At 37.5% G+C, this 25,753-nt stretch overlaps 1 long non-coding RNA gene across 1 annotated transcript; it reads left to right on the top strand.

The window, feature by feature from the left end:
* Positions 1-362: 362 nt before the first annotated feature.
* Positions 363-25,032, top strand: LOC122740233. The gene is made up of 3 exons (XR_006354717.1): positions 363-436; positions 1,979-2,162; positions 24,978-25,032. It is a non-coding gene; the product is annotated as an uncharacterized LOC122740233 (long non-coding RNA).
* The last annotated feature ends 721 nt before the right edge of the window (positions 25,033-25,753 follow it).

A 25,753-nucleotide genomic window follows, 5' to 3' on the forward strand; every position in this document is an offset into this window, starting at 1 on the left:
CTTGAATTCTAGGCTCGGCTCACGATACATGGCGTATGCCGCTGGGCAAATCACTTAACCTCTCAGTGCTCAGACAGCTTAGAGTCTCTGCCGTTTTGGTGGGTTTTTTAAAACTTTTTTTTCCAGGGTCAGTTAAAATTGAAATGTAACCCTTAAAATTTTCTCGAAATTAATTTTGGCTGAAGGAGGGGGGGGGTCTGGGTTGGAAAGATTCAGTTGCGTTTAAACAAAATCTATCAGTTTAAAAAAAAAGTTTTAAGTGAAACTTCCTCTTCCAGCATTCGGAATCACAAGGCTCCTCCCAAGGGTGCTCGCGCGCTCTTTACTTCCGGGTTAGTGGGCTGAGCGTTTGGGGGCGTGTCATTCACTTTCGCCTAAATTGGCGCTCGTGGCTTGCTTGCGACGACCACGCCGCTGCAGGGATGAAGCTAGTGAGGTGAAAACTAGTGGCAGTGTGAAGTAGATAGAGGTCCCCGGACTTTGTGTGGTCCAGCTTAGAAAAACCCGCCTCGGAGGGGTGTCAGTCAACGGCTACCACCGCGAGGCTCGCGCTCCCTCCTTCCTCCGCCCCCGCCTCCTCCTCCCTCTCCCCCTCCCCATTCCCCTTCCCCGGTTGGGCCGCCCACAGTCGGCTCTGTTTGTGGAACGCTGCTCGCGGAGTGAGTGGTTTTATCACACCTCCTCGTGCTTTGACCCTTCCGCGGGGGCGGCGGAGGCTGCGCTTCTATCCTGCTTTTGTGGTAGCCGGCGGCTCTAGGAAGCTCACTGAGCTTGTTCCTGTGCTAGAGTGATGTGGAAACCAAAGATGCTTTAAAGTATGGTTTGGATCCAAACCGTTGCTTCACGAGCCACTTAAATTTTTTTTTTTATTGATAAGTTTTTATTTCAGACATCAGTTGCTTTCCAAGCCACACAAATTTTTTTTTTTACCTTTTCTGCTGCTTACATAATATCCCGTGTTATCTCTCCGCATCCCCGGAGCCACCCCATATGACAAATAGTATTTTTTTCAGGCCACTGAATTCAGTTTAAAAAATATTTTAAAAACGTTGTTTTGTAGGCCATAGTTGACCTATAATGAGGCTGCAGTAGTGGACCGATGCTTTGATTACATTTTACGTATTTGAATTTTCAGGTTTTTGATGAAATGGAGTCATGAAACAGTAACTATTGAATTGAAGAATGGAACCCAGGGGGGCAGCTAGGTGGTGCAGTGGATGAAGCACTGGCCCTGGATTCAGGAGAACCTGAGTTCAAATCCAGCCTCAGACACTTTACACTTACTAGCTGTGTGACCCTGGGCAGGTCACTTAACCCCAATTGCCTCACTAAAAAAAACCAAAAACAAGACAAAAAAAATTAAAAAAAAAAAAAAAGAATGGAACCCAGGTACACGAAACAATCACAGGTATGGAGGCATGAGCGCTGTGACTTAGGTTAGACAAGATGTGCCTCTGCCTGTCATCTGTTACCAAAGCCACAGGAAAGTTGGAGGATTTGTTCATCTGAATTTTGGTTCCATGACACATCTCTCTCAATTAGAGATTAATAATAAAATAGAGAAAAGAAAGACAGGAAGAGGAAAGAAAAGTAAAGATATTGTGTAATTCCACTGATTGGCTGTTTGACCTAGATCATTGCAACAGAAAATATTTAGACATAAAGTAGGACAAGTCCTGTTTTACTTAGTCTATCTATTCCAGGAAATGCTTTTAAGTTATGAAGGTAGGTTTTGCAATCCAGCAAAGTTTGACATCTGGGTCAGAATTAAGGACATCAGCAGGATCCAGGACCCATTCAGGAGTAGTAAAGTTAAGCAAAGAGTTACTTCCTGTTTAGAAGAAACTTTGGTTTTCCCATACTTAATAGTCTTAAACATACAGCATAAGACTGAGCAAAATCCATTAAAGTAAGAAAACCAGAAGTGGCAGAATTGGTCCTTGTTCTTGATCATCTGCTTCTGTTTTGGTTTTCCCAGGAGTGGATGTCAGTATGAACACGCATCTTAAAGCTGTTAAAGTAACCCTGAAAAACAGAGAACCTATACAATTGGAAACACTGAGTATTCCACATTTGATACTTAATTTTGCCAGATAGTTTACCTCTGGATACACTACTTGTAGATGTTGAACATAAAGTTAAATCTAAGAAGAGGGAAACAGGTGAGTTTTTTATGAAATCTTTATTTTTCTGAAAGTACCAAGGATTATTGTTCTACCAACTATCTAGTCAAGTCTACGTGATCTTTTTTGTGAAAATGTGAAATCACATCATCATTTAGTAAAATGTCCCTGCGATTTCTATAAACCAACAACTGGTCTTTCCTTTAAATTCCTCTTGATAGTAATATCCATGAAGCTGAATGACCTTGGGCTGGTCATTTGATCTCTGTATACCTCATCCACAAAAGGGAAAAGTTGTATTAATTAATCCCTAAGGCCCTTTTCAGCTTTAATATTTTATGGTGTTGGGGTTTTTGGTGTTTTGTTTTTCCAGAGAAATGGGCAAGGGGTTGGAAAGCACAGTGATAGGGGACTTAGTTGGGAGACAGTGTGAAACAGCGAAAAGAGTTCTGGATTTGGAATCAGAGGACTTGGGTTCAAATAGTCTATCACTACATATGTGGCCCTGGGCAATATCTCTGGGCCATGGTTTCCTTATCTGTAAAATCAGGGGTTTGAATGAGGTGACCTCCAAGGTAGGCCCTTCCAGTTCAAAATCTAGACTCCAATCACTGTTAAAGGTAGAGATACTTCTGTGTACAATACAGTATTCTATATACAATATAGAACTTGAGTTCTGTGAGCTGCTAAAAAGGCTTAGTTTTAACTTAGCCTTAGTTCTTTGTCTCAGCAGGAGACTGAATTTCCTAATTATACGCAAATAACAGGCTTTCATTCATTCATGGGTCCACCAAACATGTTGGGGATCTTCCTGGGTTCCACTGACATTAAGAGAACCTGTAAAACAATTGAAAAAAAAATTACAGGGGGCAGCTAGATGGCGCAGTGGTTAAAGCACTGGCTCTGGATTCAGGAGGACCTGAGTTCAAATCTGGCCTAAGACACTTGACACTTACTAGCTGTGTGACCCTGGGCAAGTCACTTAACCCCCATTGCCCTGCAAAAAAAAGAAACAAAAAAAATTACAAATAAATTTTTTTTCTTTTTTTCCTTTTTTTTGTTTTTAGTGCTCTATCCACTGCGCCACCTAGCTGCCCCACAAATAAATTTTTTAAAAAGAGAGATAATCTGCCAAATGGCACAGAATTTATCCATCTGTTATTCCTTGCTATTGCCACCTGACCAGCCCAACAACTTCTTCACTCATACATGGCTTTGATGATATCCATTGCATTGCTTCTGCATAATTCCTTTTTTGTAATATGTTGTAGTCTGCCCTTTGGGCATTCCTTAACTTCAGTTCTTCAGAAAATGTCTGTTCCTTTTCTCATAGCCATATAACATCACTGGAAGGCTATTGATATTAAAAATATGGGCCTCTGTTTCAGGGATAAGCATAGGGTTATTTAAAAAAAATTTAAACCGCAATTTTCTGAAGGCAATCTAGCCCACTCTTCTCTTCATTTCTGGAGCTAACTCATTGTCCATTTGTAGTGTCTGTTGGATATGGAAGATCTCTATAGGTTTTCTTTCCAACTGCATATCATAGTCTGGAAAATCTACATGCTTCACTTACTTGGTAGATGGCAGTGTAGTGTAGTGGTCACTGGACTTGAAATAAAGAAGACTTTGGTTCAAATCCCCTCTCAGACATGGACTAGCTATATGATCTAGAGCTAGTCATTTAACCTCTCTGTGCCTCAGTTTCCTTGTATGTAAAAAGTAGGAGGACTGGACTCAAGGGCCTCCCAGGTCCCTTTCACCTTTAAATCTATAATGTTTTTTAGATAGGCCAAACTCTTCAGTAGTTACCTGTTTAGTACAGCTTCATATTTACCAATTGACTAAGATAAAATAAAGGAAAATGTGAATGCTGAAGAAATTAGTTCAGATCAGCTCTAATACAGACATAACTTCCCAGCTTTTCACTTAACAGAACTCAATTTGTTTAACCAAAGAGGATCCAGACAAATCAGAAAGGGATGGGTAGGTCAAAGAAGGCAATGTTGTATGTCTTAGTATTTGTCTAGATCAGAGTTTAGCAATATCCATCAAATTTAAGGTGCATCATTGTGGACTAAAATCAACAGCATGGAAGACTGTTGCCACAAAACCTTCTTCCTATATGCTAATAACAATTTCTTCTCTTTATTCAATAGTCATCTATTATTTTTGACATCCCCAATCTCAGCAAGCAAGTGGTGAGAACTTTGGCATGCCCCTCTTTTTTGTTTTATAAATTTTCTAAAATTCAATTTTATTTTCAGTTCCAAATTCTCCCCCTCCCCCTGCTCCTCCCATACTCATTGAGAAAGCAAGAAAATCAAATCCCATTATAAATATGTGTAGTTATTAAAGGTAGCTAGGTATTGCAGTAGATAAAATGCTGGACCTGGAGTCAAGAAGACGCATATTTCTGAGTTCAAATCTGGTGCTGTGTGACCCTGGGCAAGTCACTTAAGCCTGTTTGACTCAGTTTCGTCATCTGTAAAATGAGCTGGAGAAGGAAATGACAAATGACTCTTTGCCAAGAATACCCCAAATGGGGTCATGAAGAGTTGTACACAACTGAAATGACTCAACAACAAAAATATAACAAATAGTTTCCTTGAGAAATTTTTCATTATTTTAGTCAAGGACTGTACATTGGCAAAAGTTATACCGCTTTTTTTATGGTAAAAGAGCAATGTGATACTAATATGTAATTCTTACTTTGTAAGGTTTTTTTTCTTAGTATGTATCTTTTTGTTTTACCTCCAAAAAGTGAATCTGGGTTAATATAGAAAATATTTCTCATTTATGGAATCGATTCCAGTGGCGCTTGGGTGGAGCTGGGGAGGAAAGGGTTAGGAACAGCTGCAGAGGTAATGCTGGAGGGGTTGCATAGGGGAAGAGATAGGCCAGATTGGATTGCTATGAGATCACTGGAAGAAGGAAAGAAATAAGACACACCTAAAGATCTCCACAATATATGTAAGAAAGGAGCCTGTCTCTATAACTGCTAAAACTATACTCAACACCCCCACAAGGGTACGTCACTCTTAACTACCCTAAGGAGAATGGTTAATCATGTTTTCCAGCCAACCACTGGAGTCTTTTCCTTTTGTTATTGACTCTCTTGAAGTAAGTACAAAGCAGTAGAATCTTCTGTGTCAAAGGGTACGAACATTTTAGTCACTTTCTTAGCATTGTACCAGTGGCTAGACTGATTCTTAGGTCCAAAAACACTATTAGTAGCGTGAGCATCTTTCCACAACTCTACTATTAATTATTCCTCTCTTTTGTTATCTTTGTCCATATGCTATATGTGAGATGAAACTTCAGAGTTGTTTTGATTCACATTCCTAATGAAGCGATAGAGTAATCTTTATATATGGTTATTAATAGTTTGCAGTTCTTTTTTTGAGAACTATTTGTTCATAATCTTTTGAACAATAGTTTTTGGTTTTATATCTTTGTGTAAATTCTAGATATCATGTTCTGCATGAAAACTTTTTTATTTATTAGAATAAAACTTTTGAATGGGAAGGTTTTGATTGAGTACCTCTCAAGTTATAACCTTTTTTTGGACTAGCTTAGGATTTTTAGGTAGGAGAGAGAAAATAGGATACTCCTCAGTAATTTTGGTTATCAACAATTGAAATAGGAGTCATTTGTCAAAATTTTATTATATAATGAGTAGGACTTTATTTTATATTAAAGATCACATATGAAATAAATTACTAACTCTAAAGTTTACATTTGAAATCTATTTCCAAGTTCTAATTATATATATTTTTTAAATCAACTTTTTTGACCCCTTTAATCTAATTATATTTTTACTACATGTTTGTTACAGAAATAGTAATTTATTTTGAGTGTTATCAAGGTGGGCTTTATTGCCTCTTGATGCTCCCTAGAGCATAGAGCATCATGGGGTAGAGGTGACCTTAAATTCTGGAGGTCTTGGTGGTGCATAATCCCTGGAGCATTTGACCATGCTGAAAAGGCTGTGAGGGTGGTACTGGCCACAAATACTATGTCGGCTTTCAGAGAACCAGGCTCAGGTACAAAGAAGCTTATCACCAACAGGCTGATTGTTTGGTGATGATAACATATGAAACAACAAATTTAAAATTCCCCCCATTTTTTGTGATCCTCTTCCATTTCTGTAGTGATAGTGACAGAGTGGGAGAAAAAGGGACAGAAGAGCACTAAGAATCCTACATCTATACCTTCTGTAAACAGGAACTTAGCTATTGGTGCTCTCTAGGTAGCATCCTTATCCCAGGAGCAAAAATATGGATATGCTCCAGGAGGAATTAAGTCATTAAATTCTTGATATTCTCAGGGTAGCTAGGTGGCAAAGTAGATAAAGCACCAGTTCTGGATTCAGGAGGACCTGAATTCAAATCTGGCCTCAGAAACTTGTCATGTACTAGCTGTGTGAGCCTGGGCAAGTCACTTAACCTTCATTGCCCTGCAAAAAAAAATTAAAGTTAAAATTTTGGTATTCTCACTGTAAATAAAAATATATGGTGAAATGTAGATGGAGCTAAATGGACAGATGGCTCGGAGGTTATCCTTAGAGGGATAAATAAAGCAGTTCATGGAGTAGGTTTTATCATGTATTCAGAGGCTACAAAAAACATAACTTGATAGGACATTTGTTCATCTGGTCTTGCAGTGTTCATGATAAACATTTGCAAAAAAAGGAACATAGGAAGAGAATTGTAATATATACACTAATTTCTGTTATAATGAATGGTGAAATTCTAGGAAGAATTTCAAATTAAATAAAAATCAGCACTTTTTTTCTTCCTCTTTTTAAAAAATATTTGTTACATGGGATGGTTCTTTGGGAGGGGAAGGATGTTGGGAGAAATTCTAGTGATATAAAAAGCAAAAATTATCGTAAAAATTTATTTTTAAAAATAAGTATATATTTCAATATTTGAAAACTGCCCACACTTCAGTATAAAGGTTTACATGTGGGAGAATAGTGAAAGACATGTTGGAAAACTTGGTTCAGGAGTAAGATACAAAGAGTCCACAGGCTTGTAGATACTGAAGTCTCATGCTTAATTAATCATGAATACTTTCTTCAAGAAAAGTGACAGGAAGCAAGTTTCAAATAGAATTTAAAAAGTAAAATTGATCGCATTTTAACAAACAAGAAATAACTGGCTATCTTTGTGAGTCATTTATGAATCAGCTATCTGTTTACAATCTCACCATCAACTTGTTTCTGGCCAAAACCCTGAGGGTCTTCACTCCCCACCCCATTTATTTATTTATTTATTTGACGGGGGGGGGGGGGGGGGGGGGGCAGCTAGGTGGTGCAGTAGATAGAGCACTAGCCCTAGAGTCAGGAGGACCTGAGTGCAAATTTGGCCTCAGACACTTGACACTTACTAGCTGTGTGACCCTGGGCAAGTCACTTAATAACCCGAATTGCCTCACCCCCAAACCAAAAAAATTAAAATAAAAAAAATTTTTTTTAATTTAAAAAAAATTTATTTTGACTAGAGACCTGTGAAAGACCTTATCTTAAAAAGACCAAGGTCTCCCATTGCATCCGGGTCCATCTCTAGTCATCCTGATCTGTATCCTGCCATTGGACTGAGATGGCTACAGGGAAGAGAGTGAGGCTGGTGACCTTGCACAGCCCTCCCTCACTTAAATCCAGTTCACTGAAAGTCATGGCATCACCTCCCTGATGTCATGGACCTTTTCAAGAAGGAAGGATAAACAACAACAACAACAATCAGCTTGTTAGAGTAAAGTTCAAAATCATTAAAGGAAGAATACAAATGAGAAAATATGTTATTCAATTGAGGCAAATCAAATTTTTTTTTGGTGAGGCAATTGGGGTTAAGTGACTTGCCTACCCTTTGATCCAGCAATACCACTGCTAGCTTTATATCCCAAAGACATCCCCCAAAAGAGAAAAAGACCTATTTGTGCAAAAATATTTACAGCAGCTCTTTTTGTGGTGGCTAAGAATTGGAAATCAAAAGAATGCCCATCAATTGGAGAATTGCTAAACAAACAGTGGTATGTGATGGTGATGGAATATTATTGTGCTATAAGAAATGACAAACAGGATGACTTCAGAAAGGCCTGGAAAGACATGTTTAAAATGATGTATAGTGAAGTGAGCAGAACCAAGAGAAGATTATACACAGAGACAGCAATATTGTTTGATGAAGAACTGTGAATGACTTAACTATTCTCAACAATACAGTTATCTAAGGTAATCCCAAAGGAATATTGATGAAACATACTATCCACCTCCAAAGAAAGAACTGATATTGATGGAACAGACTGAAGCATGCTATTTTTCACTTTCTTTCATTTTTTTCTTTTAATCAAGTTTTCTTGTAAAAAATGAAAAATATGGTAATGTTTTATATAATCCTACATGTATAACCCATATCTGATTGTTTGATGCCTTAGGGACAGGGGAAGGGAGGAAGGAAGGAAAAGAGGGATAAAAATTGGAACCCAAAACTATAAATAAAAATGTTTATTATTTTAAAAAAATATTTTGAGTTCCCCATTTTTCTTCCCACCCTTACCAAGACAGCAAGCAGTCTGATATAGATCATATAGTACAATCATGTTAAACATATTTCCAGCATTAGTCATGTTGGAAAAGAAAAATCAGAACAAATGGGAAAAACCACAAGACAGAAAAAAACCAAAACCAAAAAAAGTGAAAAGAGTATGCTTCAATCTTCATTCAGAGTCCTTAGTTCTTTCTCTGGATGTGGATAGCATTTTCCAGCATGAGTCTTTTGGAATTGCCTTGGATAATTGTATTGCTGAGAAAAGCTAAGTCTATCATAATTGGTCATCTCACAGTGTTACTGTTACTGTGTATAATGTTCTCCTGGTTTTTGCTCATTTCACTCAGCATCAGTCCATGTAAATCATTCAGGTTTTTCTGAAATCTGCCTGCTTACCATTTTTTATAGCATAATAGTATTCTATTACATTCATATACCACAACTTGTTCAGCCATTCCCCTATTGATGGGCATCCCCTCAGTTTCCAATTCCTTGCCACCTAGTAGTGGTATTCCTGGGTCAAAGGGTATACACAGTTTTATAGCCCTTTGGGCACAGTGCCAAATTGCTCTCCAGAATGGTTGGATCAGTTCGCAACTCCACAGACAGTGTATTAGTGTCCCAGTTTTCCTACATCTTCAATATTTATCATTTTCTTTTTCTGTTATATTAGCCAATCTGATAGGTATGAAGTGGTACCTCAGAATTGTTTTAATTTTCATTTCTCTAACCAATAGTGATTTAGAACATTTTTCATCTAACATTAGATAGCATTAATTTCTTCATCTGAAAACTGCCTGTTCATATCCTTTAACTATTTCTCAATTGGGGAGTGACTTGTATTCTTATAAATTTTATTCAGTTCTCAATAACACTGGCTGTAAAACTTGTTTCCCAGCTTTCTGCTTTCCTTCTAATCTTGGTTGCATTGGTTTTATTTGTACAAAACATTTTTAATATAATTACATTTTGCATGTTCTCTATGTCTTGTTTGGTCCATCCTGAGAGTTTTTAAAGATAAAATTGGAAAGATGAAAAACAAGAAAAGATTGGTCAAAATTTTTATTAGAAATTATCCAGTGTAATCAATATATTTGACTCTTATCACAGATATCGATGTATTACATGAGGAAGTAGAAATGTACTAAAGAAATCAGTGCTTATAAGAACAGCTGAACCAGACTGGGGTACTCAGAAGAAATCTGTGGTGGTAGTGATACTCGAAAGAGGGGAAAACATCAGGTGCTTGAGGGTTGGGGTAGAAAGGTATAGAATATTAATATTTCTTGTCAGGCATTATGAAAATCTTATTGAAAACCAACTTTTCCAAGTAAAATCTTTATGAGAGTAGTTTCCTCCTAGATTTTTATGAGGCAGCTGGTAACACAGTGAATAGAGCACTTGTTCTGGAGTCATGAAAAGCTGAGTTCAATTGTAGCCTCATACACTTACTAGCTATGTGACCCTGAGCATATTGTTTGTCTCAGTTTCCATACCTGTAAAACGGGGGAAATAATTGCACCTAACTCCTAGGGATGTTGTAAGGATCAAATAATATTCCTCTATATAGCTTGTTTGTATATATATTTGCATCTTGTCTCCCCCATTATATTGTGAGCTCTTTGAGTACAGGGACTGTCTTTTGTCTCCTTTTGCAGCCCCAGCACTCAGCACAGTGCTGGGCACATAGTAGGCATAATATAAGTGCTTATTCTTTTGCTCTTCTCTTCATAGGAGACATCTTTGTTAAAGGTATGAGAAAGGAATAAGACTTTTACAAATGATACCCTATGGGAAATCACACCTTTAGTCCCATAATTAAGTAAAATGTAGAAAATGCAATATCCTGTCATGGTTGTTTGTTAACTATTTTTAAAAGCATTTAATTTGGTAAAGACTCTAAGGCTACTCCTCCATCATAGAAAATACCTTGAATATAACTTTGTTTTTATGATCTGCTGATTATTTATATCAAGCAAATTATAAAACAGGGAGAAATATGCTGAAAGGCATTTGAGCATTTTTTTCTCTTAAGTGGCAGAGAGATTCTGTGTGCTTGTGGTAATCAAGATGCTTCTATTCCCATTTTGCCTACTAGATGGCGCTGTGGGTAAAGCACTGGATTTGGAGTGAGGAAGATGAGTTCAAAATCATTTTCCAAGGCTAACTAGCTGTGTGACCCTGAGCAAGTCACTTAGCTTCTGCCTGCCTCAGCTTCTTCATATTTAAAACGGGAATAATGACAGTACCTACCTTTCAGGGCTGTGATAAGGATAAAATAGTATAATTTTTGGAAAGCACTTTGCAAATCTTAGAGTACTGTATAAATGCTAGTTATTACTGCATATGTTGGCTGATTGCCTTATGTCCTGGAATGTTGCAGAGCTTCTTTGTGAAAATCATAATTACTCCAAAAACAATGTCTTATCAACACAGGAGAAAAAAAGTAAAGCATGCCTCTTGCCCAGTTTTTAATGGATAGCCAATCCTTTTTTGTTGTCCAGTTGTTTTCAGTCATGTCTGACTCTTCATGATACTGTTTGGGGTTTTCTTGGCAAAGACACTGGAGTGGTTTGCTATTTCCTCCTCCAGCTCATTTTACAGATGAAGAAACTGAGGCAAAAAGGGTTAGGGTCACACAGTTAGTGTCTGAGTCCAGATTTGAACTCAGAAAGATGAGTCTTCCTGACTTCAGACCTGGCATTCTGTTCACTGCACCATCTAGCTGCCCTAGCCAATCCTTAGATACCTTTTATTAGTATGTTATATACATACATGAAAGTATATATACAGAGATATTCTTGACATTTGATGGACAATTAACTGGTCTTGGAATTGAACAGGAAGAGGAAAGTGAGTTGTCTTGCCTTTGGCAAACTCTACAGGTGTTCTTAATGACCTCATACTTTCTGAAACAAAGAACCATCTTTTTAACATTGTTATTTTTTGTTGATGCTATGTGAAAGTCATGGAACACCACAGTGCCTTTAGAATTAATGTTACAAGTCACACAAAAGGCAATGGAAAGGCATGTGGTGGGCATGACCAGGTATAACATGCTCCCAACAAAGAATTTTTTAGCAAAAGCAACATAAAAAAAAAATGTCACCAAAGAACTAAATGACCAGAAGAGAAGATAAACCAGTCATATTGTGGAATGAGTGATAATTGATGGATAATTTATGTTTGCTATCCAGGCAATATCAAGAGATCTAGAGGAAGGCCCCAAGTGCACTAAGTGGCCATTGTATGGAGGATTTATAGGGAAAGATAGAGGAGTGGTACAGGATTCCTAAGCATGAAGAGTTGCTTGCTATACCACTGGAAGAAGTACCACATTGGTGAGGTCATAGATTCAGATGATCAAAGCATGCTCTATAAGAAAGTATTAAGAAATCTTTCTTATGGCTTCCAAATCCATGTATGCTCCTGTGCAGATATGCTGTTGGTAGAGAAATCTTTTTTAATTTCCCCTGGTTAGTGGCCCCAAATTAAGCCCAGCTATAAGGAGAATAGAAGATATGGGCTAAAAGCTTAAAGCTCATGATTAAAAATGACTAGTATTGTTGTTAGCTATTAAATATTTTTGATACAAATTATTCTCTGCATTTAAATAATATTGGAGGACATAAGTGGAACAGTGGACAGAATTCTGGGCCTGGAATCAGAAAGACCTGAGTTCAAATCCAGACTCAGATACTGTGTGACCCTGGGTAAGTCACTTAACCCTGTTTGCCTGTGTTTCCACATCTGTAAAATGAGCTAACGAAGGAAATGACAAAACCACCCCAGTGTCTTAGCCAAGAAAACCCCAAATGGGATCATGAAGAGTTGAACATGATTCAAACAACTAAACAGAAACAAAAAGGTAACTGATAAACAAAATGGTATCTTGCCTCAAAAGAGGTTAACTGATTTCCTTAATTTCTTGCTAGGAACTTCATCTAGGTCTACAGATCCCTTTTGTGTACTGCTATGAGGACTAATGCAGCATCTATACCTCTCTGTAGAACGTCTACTGAGAAAAAAAAATTCACTCGAATGTTTTTTCTAGGAGTGTTTTTCTTCATCATTTTGTTACAAGTTTGTGGTAAAAACATTCAATAATCCTGGCAAATTTGGAATGATTTACTTGACTAGATCTAGGAGACTATTCATGAAATTCAGCTTTGTAAGGTTTTTTTGGGGGGTGGTGGTGGCAGGAAATGAATTTATTTTAAAAGTTCATTTTATGCCTTTTACTTTTCATCATAGTCATTTCCAGATCTAGCTCCCTCAATTCACCTTGAAAACATTCCTTGTAACAAAGAAAAAAATGGTTTAAACAAAAACAAACCATAAAGTACATTCTATCCTCATAATTTCCCACTTATCAAATGCAGATTATTTGAATAAGGATTTTTTCAATTCTGAAGGCCTTATGATGAAAAATGCTCTCCACCTGTAGAGAAAGAGCTAATGGAGTCTGAATGCAGATTAAAGCATACTTTTAAAAACTTTCTTTATTAGTCTTAATTTTTTAGTCTGAGTTTTCTTTTGCAAGATGGATGAATATGAAAATATTTTGCATGACTGCACATGTATAATCAATATTAAATTGTTTTCCTTCTCAAGGTGGGGAGGGAAGGAGAAAGGAATATGAACTCAAATTTTTTTAAACAAATATTAAATTTTTTTGTTGAGATGTAATTGAGAAGATAGATATTTTTGAAAAAAATAAGCTAATAATTCTTGGTTGATAGAGCTGGAGTTGTGAAGAATTATAAGAGCTTTTTAGAAAGGAGGTTGAAAACCTTGATAGAAACTAGGAGTTTGGAAAAACAAAAGAACTTAGGATAAAGAGGAGTATAAGAAGGGGCTAGAGTAATTAGCCAGACATAAAAGTATTAGTTAAAATTCATTTAGAAGTATTAAAAGTATTTACATAATTTATGATACATGTTGTCTCATTTGATTCTCACAACTGTGGGAGGCAGGTGTTATTGTTATCTCCACTTTATCAGTGAGGGAACTGAAGCTGAGGTCCCCAGGGTCTACACAGCTAGTCAGTGTCTGAGGAGGGTTTGAACTGAGTTCAAATTCAGTACTGTACTCAACTCAGAGAAACTGTGGGTGTTCATATTCATGAGAGGGTAACTTGATTCCATCCACATGCCTGTTACATTTCACCTTGCTACTCAACCTGTTGGTTTTTTCCTCTTACCCCCAGTAAATGAAATAAAGAGTGTCAATAGAAAGGTTAATCAGAGTGCAGGGGACACCGATTAAGTGACCTGATTAAGTGATGATAAGGAGAGCATTTTAGAGTTCGAGCATAGTGAGGGAATAACTGTTGGCATGGTGGTGAAAGTAGGATAGCCTTTTGGAAGAGGGCAGTGAGCCCAAGGCAGGATTCGATGATCAAAAAAGGGAGTGTAATCAGGAAACACCTGGAAAAGATTATTTACTGCTTTAAGTGTTTGCCAAGAAAAATAAAGTGGAAGCTTTATGCTTGTAACCTAATTCAGCGGGGTGTAGTTTATGCTCTGAAATGCCCTCACATTGTAATAAAGATTAGTTGTGTACTCACAGAGTCTGAGAATACTGTAGATGCAATGATGGAGAGGAGCTATCTGTGAAAATAGGAAACGAGTCTTTGGAGGAGAATCTTCCTTCATGATTACAGACAGAAACTAATCAAGAAATTGGATAAACTTTGTACTTGTTGCATTATGATTAATCATTCAACAGCATTTATTATAAGTACCTGATGTTGGTACAGTGGAAATAGCATTGACTCTATAGCCTAAGGATTTGGATTCAAATTTCACCTCTAATGTTTACTACTGGGGTGGACTTGTCTGGCTTCAGTTTCCTCATTTGTAAAAAGGATTGCATTGGGGCAGCTAGGTGGCTCAGTGGATAAAGCACTGGCCCTGGATTCAGGAGTACCTACCTGGGTTCAAATCCGGCCTCAGACGCTTGACACTTACTAACTGTGTGACCCTGGGCAAGTCACTTAACCCCCATTGCCCCACCAAAAAAAAAAAAAAAAGGATTGCATCCACCTCTGAATCTTTGACCCCATGTGTGATTGGATACAAATACAACAGTGATACAGTACCTAAAAGGAGTTTACATTCTCCATTATTTAACTGCAATAGCATTACATTTTATGCTGGGAATAAAACAATAATAACTGATGTTTTTCTTTGTTGGGGATGGGCAAGGGGAATGACATTTAAATATGTAGCAAAACTTAAATGTTATTTTAAATAGGAACTACTATACATTGTAATAGTGAATGTCAGTTTGGGAAAAAATAACTATTGACTAAGGGGATATTAAGGTGAAGCACTATGGAATTAACTCAAGATAAGAGCAGATTTGAAATCAGGGATTAAGGGTGTATAATCTTTGCCAGAATATTACTTTTAGTCCTAGGCATCTCTTTTAAAAATAAGACATTGGGGGCAGTTAGATGGTGCAGTGGATAGAGCACCGGCCCTGGAGTCAGGAGTACCTGAGTTCAAATCCGGCCTCAGACACTTAACACTTACTAGCTGTGTGGCCCTGGGCAAGTCACTTAACCCCAATTGCCTCACTAAAAACAAACAAACAAACAAACGAAAAAATAAGACATTGATAAATTGGATCATTTCCAGAGTAAGGTGACCAAAATGGTGAAAGATCTGGAGACTACATTATTTTAAGAATGGTTAGAGGAATTAGAAATGTTTAGCCCAGAAAAAAAGAAGATATGGGAGGGGAGGAGGGGGAGGTTGGAAGGAAAGGAAGTGGTAGCTTCAGATATCTGAAAGACCTGAATGTAGAAAAACTTGACTTACTGTGTCTATTCCAGGTTAGAACAAGGACCAGTAATTTTCAGTCACAGAGAGATAACTTTTATAACTATATAAGAAGGAACTCGCCATCAATTAGAACTGACTAGAAAGAGTGCCTTGTACAATGATAATAATAACAATAATAATAGTTAGCATTTACGTAGCCATTTAATAAAGGTTTATTATCTCATTTTATCCTCACAACAACTCTGGGAGATTGGTGCTTTGCCGTCCCAATTTTATAGATGAGGAAACTGAAGCAGACAGCAGTTAATTAACAAAAGGCTCAAACAACTAATAACTGTCTAAGGGAACTTGGGCTGTTCTGACTTCAGAACCATCACTCTTTGACATCAATTTTTTTTTTTTTTTAGTGAGGTGATTGGGGTTAAGTGACTTGCCCAGAGTAACACAGCTAGTAAGTGTCAAGTGACTGAGGCTGGATTTGAACTCACATCCTCCTGACTCCAGGGCTGGTGCTCTATCTACTGTGCCACCTAGCTGCCCCAGGACCATCATTCTTAACATTGTCTACATATAATATATTTTAAGAATGGCTTTATATTATTGTATTTGGAATCCCAGTTACCTTTAAACATTATTGCTTGGCAAGAGTGCAGTGATTTTCAGAAGCAACATTTTGTTCCACCAAATTTCAGAAAAGGAAATCATACCTTACTTTTGTATAGGACTTTTACAATTTATAAAGCATTTTTTCCTTTCCTAATTACATTGGACCCATGCCACACCTTGAAATGAGCAAGTTATCAAAACCATTATGCAGCTAAGGACATTTATGGAGGCTCAAAGAGAAGTTAACTTATCTGCAGCTGGGATTAGCAACAGATTTCTCTACTTCTACTCTGCTGAACTATGATATCTGGGATAATATATGTGCTTCAATAACTTTGTGATGTACTGTGTTCTCTAGAGAGGATTGTCAATAAAATATTTTGTCACATTTTAAACATTATTTAAAAATACCTCAGATCTTTCCTAATACATAAATTCTTTTCTAAATAATTTAGTCATAATAGAAGCACATTTAATTTGTGGTTTGAATTTGTAGTTGCCAGAAGAGGTCGAGGCAGAGGCCAAGGATGAGGCCGGGGACGAGGATGTAATAGAGGAAGAGCAGGTCCACGTAGATAACTTTTCCTTAGAACATAGCTGATGAGTATTGGGATGTTGGGATTTTTTCAAATAAATTTTATTTATGAAATCTTAAATAAATATACAGATAAAGTATTGTCTTTATCACAGTTAAGTTTTCAGTGAACTTGGCATTTTCATATGTGCAACAGTAAATTAATAATAGATAAAAACATGACTATTGTTGCTTTGTGGGCAGCCTGCTTGCCATACCCCTCCTGTGGTCCTTTGGTCTTTATAGGAGTTTATCTCATTTTTTGCATTCTAGAGTTCTGTTTATTTAACCCTACCCCTGTGTTCTGCCAAATATTCTTCTCAGCTTCCTGCTTCTCTTAATATTAAGATTTTTTTTCTCTGAAAAACATTAATGTTCCAATAATGTGAACATTTGAGTCCAGTCCTAAAAATGTATCAGTACCACATGATAGAACCTTATACATGCTTTGAATTCCCTTTCTTTGTCACAGGGTATAAGCTCTTAGTTTTAAAGAGAAGATTGGTAACAACTTAAAATGTCTTTTTCTCATATTAAAATGAATGATTGGTGACACTTTTATGTTAAATCAAAATAGCTTTGGGAATGATTATTATCAGGTCATTCATGTTAGGTTAAATTCTTAATATGTCTATCTGAAGCATTTACTGAATTTCTACTATGTTTTTTTATAAATCCATTAAATTTGAATGTTATTCTAGGAATGAAATTATCTTAGTGGTAATTTTTAATTACACTCCTTCAGAAATGTGTTTCTCATTAAAGGTCCATTGAGCAAAGCCTTGCAGGAAACCATTCTGAATTAATGAGATGAGTTACCTCTCTAGTTATTTTGAATTCAATAAATATCAACTATTTTTCTGTTTTCTTTATGAAAGTCTACATGCGGCGGGGAGGGGGGAGCAGCTAGGTGGTGCAGTGGATATAGTATCAGTCCAAGATTCAGGAAGACCTGAGTTCAAATCCGGCCTCAGACACTTGACACTTAACAGCTGTGTAACCCTGGGCAAGTCACTTACCTCCCCATTGCCTCACACAGCCAAAAAAAAAGAAAAAAAGAAAAAGAAAGAAACAAAGAAAGTCTACATGCCTCTTTAAAAGTCTCACCTAACCTTCAGACTTTTAAAAAAATCATTTGATTATATGCTTTTTGAAGTAGCTTCTTTAATAGCTCTTAATTTTATTTATTTCAGAAACAGAAAAGTGTGAGATTTAGGGATTTTTCCTTACCCTAAATATTACATATTTTGTAAAGGAATGGAATAAGCTATATTAACAATGATTCCAAAATTTTGATTAGGAGCATGACATTGATCAAGGTGAATGCCCCTTAGGAAAATTATTAAGCAATACATATTTAATGGATAATTTTTTGCACAGAGTATTAGTGTTAATTTCTAATTTATAGAAAGGTGATGCAACTCCAGAATATTCTCCTCTGAAGATATAAACTGCCAAGTCTCAATTATGTTTCCAATAGTGGTCTCACAATTTTTTTTAAAAGAAATTTATGGTTTAGAAAAATAACCTGATCCCTGTCTTACAGGCTAGGTTGTAATGCCTCAATCAGGACAGGCATGGACAGAAAAAAAACACTCAGGATCCCATGAATTCAGAAGGCTATAACTTGGTTTTAGAACCAGCTGGAAGGATATAATACATATAGATATAGATAACTTTAGTAGCTAAAAAAACTCCACTAAGACTTTTGCGACACTGTATAATGGCTATGAAGTACTACTTTGGTGCTACAGTATAGTATGAAGATAACTATGGATTCTCAAAGGCTTTGCTAGCAGATTGAAGGCTCAGGCAGGGTCTCCTATACCAGAAAGTCCAGAAAATATGGTCCTAGCAGTAGGGTAAAAGTCCAGCTAAATACTGAAAAGCTCATCACCAGTAGACTTGGCCACTGGTGATAAATTCTTTGGCCATAGCAACACATAGAATAAAAATATAAAATGGCTTTTTAGTTCTGTGTAGCATACTTTTGCTTCTGCCATGGTGGTGGCAGAATATTAGAAAAGTTGGCAGAGGGTACTGAGGAGTACATTGTTTTAGATATTCTATAAACTTTAACTTAGCTGTTCATCTAAATGTGAAATCCTTGTTCATTGACCAACAAGATAATTTAGTACTGAAGAAATTGAATCATCAATCTTTTTTTTTTTTAAGTGAGGCAATTGGGGTTAAGTGACTTGCCCAGGGTCACACAGCTAGTAAGTGTTAAGTGTCTGAGGCTGGATTTGAACTCAGGTACTCCTGACTCCAGGGCCAGTGCTCTATCCACTGCGACACCTAGCTGACCCCCCCCCCAATCATCAATCTTGATACTCTCACTATAAACTAAACGAAGACAAAAGGAAGTAACTAAGTAAAGGGATGGCTTACAGTTTCTCAGAGGGGTAAGGTATACAGAACTTGAATAATAAATTATTTAATGTTGAGCCACTGAGGTTTCCAAATATTAAAAAATGAGGTGATTATATTCTTTAACTACCAGAAATACTCAGTTTATACTTGTTTTTTTAGTTGTAAGAGCAGTAATGCCTACAAAGGTTTTGAAGTTTGAGTTTTTAAATATTTCATATATAGTTTCCTTAACATAATCTTCAGAGCAATTTCCACATTCAAGAAGTTGAAAACACAGATGGAAGTAGGCCTTCTGAGGCATAAGGTTGGGGATGGAGGTGAATTACACAGTTGAGTAATTCACAGCTTTATATTGTGTAGCAAAAAAGAGGAAACATATTTCACACAAGCTCCAATGAACACCTAACAAGCAAGATATTTACTTAAAAGTAAAAGGTTTTGTTGTTGTTGTTGTTTTGTTTGTTTGTTTTTTTGGGTTTTTTTTGCAGGGCAATGGCGGTTAAGTGACTTGCCCAGGGTCACACAGCTAGTAAGTGTCAAGTATCTGAGGCCAAATTTGAACTCAGGTACTCCTGAATCCAGGGCCAGTGCTTTATCCACTGTGCCACCTAGCTGCCCTAAAAGTAAAAGTTTTAATAAAAAAAGATGAATGTAGTAACATTCTGCATAGGGTAGAAAAATATCAACATTTGTAGAATAAAAGATTCTAACCAGATTTATCTCTAAAATGTGAAAAAAGTTTTAAAAGATTTAGTTATCTTTAGCAATGCTTCACCCTGCTTTAAAGGTTTTTGGTTTTTTTAACTGCCCTTAAGCTCTGAGAGTTGGATGGAGATGTCAGAGAAAAGAAACCCCTCTTTAGCCTACAAGAGAAGTGGTCATCCAGCCTCTGTTTAAAGAAGCAGCTTCTTGTATGTGTGGACATCTGACTTCTAGTATGACCCTTCTCAGATGGAACTGTAACGATTGGAATAACGCCACCTGCTGGATACTTACTGTAGAAGAGTTCTGCCCATGAAGGGAAGGTCTTTGAGGGCAAGACCAGGAGTCAGGAAGTGACGTGGGTAGTGGGAGGAGGAAGGAAGAGACTGGCGCTCAGTCTCGGGCTTTTTCCTGGGGACGCTGGCGGAGAAGGGAGCTAAAAATGTGCTCTCCCTTTAATAGATAGAAATCTAGGCCTTTCTCTCTCTCTTTACCAAATTCTTATTCTCCTTAATAAATGCTTAAAAGTCTAACTCTTGCTAAAGCTTGTAATTTATTGGCGACCACTCATTAGATATTTTAGACAGTTTAGCTAGAATTTTAGCCCTTAACAGATGGCTGACCACGAAGAGGAAAGCTAACCCTCAGTCTTCTGATCTGCTGGTTGGGTAAGAAATTTCCCCTCCCTCTCCCTTTAACTGCTAAGTACTGGCGCACTGACTGTGTTTTCCTTTAAATTTTTTCGAATGGACCTTTTAAACTCCCTAATTACCCTATTTTTGATTTTAGTCTGTTTAACCAGACAAATGGGGGATAAGATCATGTTAATGCTTTGTTTTTGTGGATTTTCTATTTTTCTTTTTATTTTTGTTAAAAGAGCCAGCAACTTACTCACACAAGGAAATATCACTCCCTCTCCCAACCATGCTTTTTCAGAGAAACCTGAAGAGATTCCTGCAGCTTTTCCCAATTCTAACACTAATTGTTGCTCTAATTTTGCATGCCTGGAGGCAATGACCCACCCTCTAGAAGTTTTTAATCCCCTAGCACCTGGAGGCAAAGTGGGGGAAGAGGAATCCAGGCCTGAGTTCAAAATCAAGTCTGATTCAAATTGTGCTGGTCCCTCCCCTCCTCTCCAGCCCTTAACAGAACCAAAAGCCACCTTTCTTTCTACAACTCCTACTGATTGTGTGTAATGCTGCCCTAGGGGCCTTTTCATCATGACATCCTTTTAAGTATTTGAAGATAGGCATTATTTTCCACATAAGCCTTCTCTTTTCCAGGCTACACATCCCTAATTCCTTCAACCAAATCCTTATATAACATAATCTTTAGCCTTTGCAATTTCTGCTTCTTACCTGCTCCAGGCATTCTCCTCATTCGTGTCCTTCTTGCAATATACATCCCATAGTGAACATAGTACTCCAAATATCGTCTAACTAACGTATATTACAGCAAGCCTATTACCTACCACTGTGTCTCTTTAAATGCCTAGAATCACATTAGCTTTGGCACTCGTTAACTGTCAACATTGTGGAGGTTACAGCCCACAAAAAGCCTCAAATATTTTTCAGATGAATTGTTGTCTAGCTATGAACTGCTCATCTTACAGTTTCTTATTGCCAGTTGTTTCATGTGAAATCTCAGCCTTCGATTACTCCCACTATCATCCTTCTTGACTCCTCACCGTCTGCTAACAAAGCTGGAGGAAAGTCTCACAACCATGTGGACAACTGGGCCCTCACTGCAGGAAAGTAGTCCTCTTATTTCCCCAATTGATTCCCTATGTCACTCCCTCCTTAAACTTCCACACCTTCCTCTTACGATTCTGTTAGCTGAGAAACTTGCCTCTTAACTTTACTGAGAAAATCGGGGGTACTTGATGTGAACTCCCTTTTTCTTAGGCAATAAACATTTATTAGCATTCATTAAGCATTTCCTACCATTCTCTTCACCTCCCATTCCCTCATTCTTTCCTCCAGTTTTTGACAAAAGGGAGCCTTCTCCAAGCCAAGGTAAGCCCCTCTATATGTTTCTAATCCCATTCTCTTTCCATCTCCTTCTACAGATTGCAACCACAAAATCCCCCACCTTAAATCTTCAACCTTTCCCTCCTGATAGCTTTCAAACATGTCCAGGTTTTCACACTTAAAAAACTTCATTCTACCCACCTCCTCAATTTATCATCCTCTGTCTCCTTTTCTCAGCAAACTCCTAGAAAAAGCTACCAACACAATGTCCCCACTTCCTCTCCTCAGCTCTTTGCATCTGGCTTCCAAACCTGTCACTCAGCCAGATCTACTCTCTCCAAAGTTAGCAAGGCTCTTCATTGCCGAATCTGATGGTCTTTTCTTCATCCTTTTCAACCCACTTAACTGCATTTGATACCTTTGACCACCTTCTTCTCCCAGATGCTCTCCCCTTCGTTTTCATGGCATCTCTCTCCTAGTTCTCTTCCTATGCAACTGCTCCTTTTCCTCTATGACTTTTGCTGGCTCATTATCCTTATCACACCCCCTAACTGGAGTATTATATAAGGTTCTCTTCTAGGCCTTTTCTTCTCCCTCTATACTCTCAGTAACTTCATCAGCTTCCATGGATTTAACTCTCCTGTACATACCAGTGACCCCTAGATTTACGTATCTAGCCTGAGTGTCTGTCCTGAGCTTGCTTCAATCCCATAGTTCAGTCCCTATAGAACATTTCAAATTGGATAGCCTGAAGACATCTCAAATTCAACATTCAAAACAGAACCCATTATTTTTATCCCTAAGCCTCCCATTTTGAAAACATTCCTATTTGTGTCAAAGGCACCACTATTTTTCTAGTCGGACTCCAAGTTTGTAACCTCCACAGTATCCTTGACTCCTCATTATCTAAATCTTGCGATTTCTGTTTCTATATGATCTCTTGCATTAGACCCCTTCACTTACAGAGCTACCACCTTTGTTCGGGACTTCATTACTTCTCACCTAGATTTTCGCAACAACCTCTAAATTATTCTTATTGCCACAAGTGTTTCCTTAATTCGGTACATCCTAAACACTGTTGCCAGCTTTTCCTTAAGTACAAGGTTGATCATGCCACTCCTCTACTTAACAAATTCCAGTGACTCCTTATTACCCTTTATTTTAAAGTCTTTTGAAACCTGGCTTCAACATGTCTTTTCTTGTTTTGTTTTTTCATTTTGTATAAGAAAACTTGAATAAAAGAAAAAAAATGAAAGAAAGTAAAAAATAGCATTCTTCAGTCTGTGTTCCATCAATATCAGTTCTTTCTTTGAAGGTGGATAGTATGTTTCATCAGTAGTCCTTTGGGATTGTCTTAGATCATTGTATTGTTGACAAGAGTTAAGTCAACATGTCTTTTCAAATATACCCTTCAAGAAAATACTTAGAAATGTGATATATATATAGATATAGATATAGATATATATGTGATATATATGTGTGATATATATATATACACACACACACACACACTGGTCCTTCCTTTCACTTTTTAGTGATGGTATTAATGCTTATCCCATAACCATCCATGTAGATGCTGCTAAAAGTTAGGGAAAGAGCAGAAGAGACCTCTTGGCCTGTCAGAGAAGTATCAGAGACCTATTGTTTTTGTTTTTGTTCATCCTTCATTCTTTTTTTTTAATTATAAAAGTATTTTATTATTTTCCAGTTACATGTAGAGATAGTTTTCAACATTTGTTTTTATAAGCCTCCCCTAGACAGCAGGTAATCTGATATAGATTATATATGTACAATAACATTAAACATATTTCTGTATTAGTCATATTATAAGAGAAGAATCAGAGCAAAAACGAAAAACCTCAAAAAAGAAAAACAACAGCACCAAAACCAAAAAAAATAGTATGGTTCAATCTGCATCCATATTCCGCAGTTCTTTTTTTTTTTTCCTGGATTTGGAGAGCCTTTTCCATCATGAGTCCTTTGGAGCTATCTTGTACTATTGTATTGCTGAGAAGAATCAAATCTATCACAGTTGATCAACACATAATGTTATTGATACTGTGTACAGTGTCCTCCTGGTTCTGCTCATCTCACTCATCATCAGTTCATTCAAGTTCTTCGAGGTTTCTCTGAAATCTGCTTGCTCATTGTTTCTTACAGCACAATAATATTCCATTACATTCATATACCTCAACTTGTTCAGCCATTCCCCAATTGATGGGCAGCCCCTCAATTTCCAATTCCTTGCTACCGCAAAAAGAGCAGCTATAAATATGTTTGTACATGTGGGTCCTTTTCCCTTTTTTATGATCTCTTTGGGAAAAAGACCCTGTCCTTCATTCTTGTAGAGGACCAGTGGCATCAGGAGGGTGAGCGATATCTTGACTTGAAAGTGAAATCGATTTGAGTATGACATTGTTGTGCAAAGTCATCAGCCTTGTTCTCTCCACCAGAGTCAATTGAATCCAGTAGCTAGACACAGGTGAAGAGGACTGGCTATGGCGCTGGATGCAGTGGGAGGCCTTGGCCTATTAAGCTAAGGTCTTTCCTAGTTCTCAGTTCATCTGAGGCAATGCCCATTCAGTAATTAAAGGCCATGCAAGAATTGAGGCAAAAGATGACTTAATTTGCCTTCATAAAAGAACTGGTCCCTTGACACTTATTAGCTGTGTGACCCTGGGCAAGTCACTTAATCCTCATTGCCCTGCCCCAAATGGGGGAGGGGGCAGCTAGGTAGTGCTATGGATAAAGCACCAGCCCTGGATTCAGGAGGACCTGAGTTCAAATTCGACTTCAGACACTTGATATTTAACTAGCTGTGTGATCCTGGGCAAGTCACTTAACCCTCATTGATCCATTAAAAAAACCAAACCAAACCAAACAAAAACCCCGTGAAATAAAAGAATTGGTCTGAGAGGGGAAAACCTTCAGTTTTTGGCCAGAATAGAAACAACTGCAATTCACATTCACTGGGAGTATCAAAACCCATTAAGCAAGTGAGGCTTGGACTGGGACCTGTTATTAGCCAATCAGTGAGAACCAGAGTGATTTGGGCTTAAAGGCATAGTCAAATAGTTTCATTTGAATCACAATGGGCTTTAACAAAGCCTGGTTTTCCAGTTATATTTTAAGAAATCATAAATGAAAACTACATGAGACAAAAGAGTCAATTGTCCCAGGTTTTTTTTGGGGGGGTGGGGGACAATTATAGACAAATAAATCTAATCCACAAATCTCAAGATACCTTGTGAAGGATAAATGATCAAAATTTATATTCCTTTGAACAGAGCACCCATGTGTAAGGGTATGACTCCCCACATGGACAGAGGGACAAGAAGGGAGGAGAAGAAAGGAGGTGGAAAAAGAGGTGGAGAAGGAGGAAGAAGAAAAAGGAAGAAAAAAAAAGAAACAACTTATTAAAGAAGTGCATGACACTGCATTTTCAAATGTGATCAATGTGTTGGTTTGTGGTTTAATTTTTAAAAATTGTTTTAATCAACCCAATCTTCTTGCCTTCCCATGATAACCTGGCTAGGTTGTGAAGGGCTTTGAATGCCAAACAGAGCATTTTGAACTTGATCCTGGAGTTCATGGCAATAGTCCAAGCCACGAAGTGATAAGGATCTGCACCAGTGGTGATAGTGTCAGAAGAGAAAAGGAGGCAGATTGAAGAGAGGTGGCAAAGGTGAAATTGATAGGCCTTGACAACAGCTTAGACATTGGGGGGTGGGGTGGGGTGGGGTTAAGTGAGGTGAGACACAGGGAGGAGGCCAGGATAACTCCTAGGTTGCAAGACTGACAGACTGGAGGATGGTGTTGTCCTCTATAATAACAGGGAAGGTAGGAGGTAGGGAGGTTTTAGGGGGAAAGTTAGTGATAAAGATAAATGTAAAGTATAGAATACATTTGCATACAGGTGAAAAAAGAGACAAGAGGAAGAAATATCTGAATAAGGGGCAAAGTATTCTGGGAGCAGGAAAACTAGAAAGAAAAATCTTTTGGACTTTCATACTGATTTGCCCCAAAATTAAGTTCTTATACATCATAGTTCTAACTAAAACAC

Source organism: Dromiciops gliroides, chromosome 1, assembly GCF_019393635.1.
Source record: "Dromiciops gliroides isolate mDroGli1 chromosome 1, mDroGli1.pri, whole genome shotgun sequence".
In the NCBI taxonomy this organism is placed as follows: domain Eukaryota; kingdom Metazoa; phylum Chordata; class Mammalia; order Microbiotheria; family Microbiotheriidae; genus Dromiciops; species Dromiciops gliroides.